Here is a 3,709-nt window from a genome sequence, read left to right on the forward strand (position 1 = left end):
CATCGTAGTCTAAGGAGCTTGGAAAGAAAAGCATCTGGACTTGTTTAAGTTGCTTGAAGACGTTTCACCTCTCATCCGAGAAGCTTCTTCAGTTCTAAGGTCAAATGGTGGAGAGTCCCAGATTTAAACCCAGTGGGACTTCTGATTCTACAAAGCACAAAATCAGCTTCTAAGTGAAAGGATAAGACAGGTCCATTTCACTATAGATGCCCTCCAGAACAAGATTAGCCAGTCTCTGCAGGAACTGGAAACTGTTTTACCCTCTCCTATTTTAGAAGAGGTTTACAAGTTTGTGGACAAGGCTCAGCGGGCCCAACACTCTAAAGGAAAAGAAAGACAACACAGGAAATTCCACACCTTGCTTTCAAAAACACTCCTGTAGTGTTTCGACAAAAGAACGGAGACGGCTTGGTTTGTAATGGAACGTATATATTCAGCAGTAGTTCGCCATTTTACATCTCACCATACACTTCACTTCTTCTCTCCTTCCATCATCCTTAGTCACAGAGCCCCCTACTGGTAACTGAGTATATGTTCATATTCAGTCCCCCTTGTAAGCAACCCTTCACCATCTTAGCAGTGTATGTAAACACAACAACTCCTTGGTCTGAACCTACACAACTCAGAGAAGAACACACACCTGAGGACAGTCAGGAAAAATGGGTGAAGAACCTTTCAGACCGGAATCTCACTGAACCTGAAAAGAGAGTATTAGCCAAAGCAGCGGTCCCCAATCCCCGGGCCTCGGACCGGTACCGGTCTGTGAGTCGTTTGGTACCGGGCCGCGAGAGTTGAGGCTCAGGTGTGAAATGTATGGTTTTCAGGGTTTTTAATCGGTTTTCAGCGTTATTTTGTTATCGTTTTTATCGTTAACTCGGTTTTCCTGGGTCTTTTCACGTGTGTTATGAATAAATCCTCTTTTTTTTCGGTACCGGTACTAGTTTTATTTTGTTGCATTTATCCGCGACACCTTAAAGGCCGGTCCGTGAAAATATTGTCGGGCATAAACCGGTCCGTGGCGCAAAAAAGGTTGGAGACCGCTGAGCCAAAGGACTCAATTTTGCCATTTCTCCGCAACAGTTGCCCATAGTGGACCTCATCACAGCTACAGAAACCGCCATACGGATTAATAAATTATCACAGACAGAAGCAGAGCAAATCAGGATGAAACTCTCAGCCACCCTCTCCAGTGCCAAAGTCCCGCCGTCTAACCTCACAATACAGGAAAAGAAGGCCGTTGCTTTCCTGAGCAAAGACCACAACATCACTATATTACCAGCTGATAAGGGAAGATGCACCGTGGTCCTGAACACAACGGATTACCACACAAAGATCAACAATACCTTTCTTCTTCTTTCACTCCTCTTTCAAACCATCTGTCCTCTCTGTCCAAAATGTGAACATTGGCATCCTTGAAAGAGTGTCCTTTATCCTTAAGATGCAGATGGACTGCTGAGTCTTGTCCTGTGGAGGTGGCTCTTCTGTGTTGTGCCATGCGCTTGTGAAGTGGCTGTTTGGTCTCTCCAATGTAGAGGTCTGGGCATTCCTCGCTGCACTGTACAGCATACACCACATTGTTAAGTTTGTGTTTTGGCGTTTTGTCTTTCGGGTGAACCAGTTTCTGTCTGAGCGTGTTGCTGGGTCTGAAATACACTGGGATATCATGCTTGGAGAAAACTCTGAGTCTTCCTGATACACCGGCTACATAGGGGATGACAATGTTGTTGCGTCTGTCCTTCTTATCCTCCCTCGCTGGTGTCTGATCTTCTTTTCTGTGCCTCTTTGCTGTCAGCAAAGAGAGAGACCAAACAGCCACTTCACAAGTGCATGGCACAACACAGAAGAGCCACCTCCACAGGACAAGACTCAGCAGTCCATCTGCATCTTAAGGATAAAGGACACTCTTTTGAGGATGCCAATGTTCACATTTTGGACAGAGAGGACAGATGGTTTGAAAGAGGAGTGAAAGAAGCCATCTATGTCCACTGTGAGCGACCATCTTTGAACAGAGGCGGGGGTTTACGACACCAACTCTCTGCCATCTATAATCCAGTTTTGAGATCCCTTCCCAGGCGCCTTAACGCCCACTCACATCCTGGGCCATCTGACCTCAGGAATTCGCATGATAAGGTGGGGCCAGGTTTCACAATGAACACACCCGAAACTCTGGCTGATTGGGACCCACACCCAGTTCCACACCTTGGCTCAGGCGATTAGAGGATCATCAGGGGGTCCTTTTGTCCCTCTGTGGGGGGAAACTCCCACTAGGCTTATATCTGGGACTCTCCACCATTTGACTCTTAGAACTGAAGAAACTTCTCGGATGAGAGGTGAAACATCTTCAAGTAACTTAAACAAGTCCAGACGCTTTTCTTTCCAAGCTCCTTAGACAATCCAGAAACAGTGCTGTGTTTTCTGGGTCAAAGCTCATTTAAAACGCACTGAGTCAAAATGGAAAACTGTTCTGTGGTCAGAAGAATCAAGATTTTAAATTATTTTTGGAAAACACAAACACCACGGCCTGGAATAAAAAGGAGCTTGTCATCAGCACTCAAAAACCTTAATCTCTGATGGTATAAAGGTGCGGTTCATTTGTGCTTATAGAGATGGCAGCTAGCACATCTGGAAAATCATCATCAATGCTGAAAAATATATACACCTTTCCATGCAACATGTGCTCCCACCCAGATGTCATTTGTCAGGGAAGGCTTTGCATATTTCAGCAAGACATTGATAAATTGCATACCGTGTCTATCACAACAGCATGGCTTCATAGTAGCAGAGTGCAGGTGTTGAACTGGCCTGCCTCCAGTCCAGACCTTTCACCAACTGAAAACATTTGGAGCATCAAGACAAGAAAAATATGACTTCTCTGAGCTAAAACAAAATCATTTTTCAATGTAAACAGTTAGACTGGAACAGAAGTCTTAAACACAAAATGCTTTTGTGTCCAGCTATTTTGTTACATTCTCTGAATGAAACAAAAAGCTGAACAGATCTGAAAGTAAAAGAGGTCCAGATGAATAATGGCAAGGTGTACCTAATAAAGTGGCTGGTGAATGTACATTGGAGTATTAGCACAAAAATAAACAAATGTAGGAGCACATTGAAATACCTGTTTATAACATTTTATGAATATTCCCTTTATTCCTTCTTATTTATTTGTTTGTAATTTTGGCATGCTGGGTCCTCCATAAAGAACGACTTTTGACCTTTATTACTTGATATAACTGTTCCTTAAATTCTGATTTGAAATCCGAGCTATAAATAAAACAATGCAATAGAAACAGATTTTCTCTTCATGTAGACATTCAAGGAAACATTTTTTTGTTCCAAAAGTTGAAAGCTGATTAAATCTGCAGCTCATCCCTCATCAGATGATTGGAACAGTGAGCGACAGACATCTGTTTACTTCTTGGCTGAAGCAGTCAACATTGAGGCCTCATCATCCTCTTCCTCTCAGAGCTGTACGCGAGCAGCTGTGTGGCCACTCTGACCCCAATGTGAATTCTTACCCCAGCTATCCCACCATAGACCACCAGGGGTGAGTCTTTAATGTCCACAGTAGTTCCTCCACTTAATTCTCCAAATGAAAGCAACTTCCTTTGAACATATTGCTTTCCAGTTCCTGCATCCCATTATTCCAAAATGCTAATAAAAGCTGAGGGCAGAAGGTAAATCTGATAAAGGTTTTGTCTGTTCTTTGCAG

General features: G+C 43.5%; 1 long non-coding RNA gene across 1 annotated transcript in view; it reads left to right on the forward strand.

The window, feature by feature from the left end:
• LOC309701935 overlaps window positions 1-3,709 on the forward strand; it is a 31,424-nt gene that overhangs the window by 25,467 nt on the left and 2,248 nt on the right. Inside the window, exon 2 of the long non-coding RNA XR_014275310.1 lies at window positions 3,378-3,544. This is a non-coding gene — a long non-coding RNA (uncharacterized lncRNA). The remainder of the gene's footprint in view (window positions 1-3,377; window positions 3,545-3,709) is intronic.

The sequence above is a fragment of the Aulonocara stuartgranti genome (assembly GCF_965226115.1).
Source record: "Aulonocara stuartgranti genome assembly, chromosome: 3".
Classification (NCBI taxonomy): Eukaryota; Metazoa; Chordata; class Actinopteri; order Cichliformes; family Cichlidae; genus Aulonocara; species Aulonocara stuartgranti.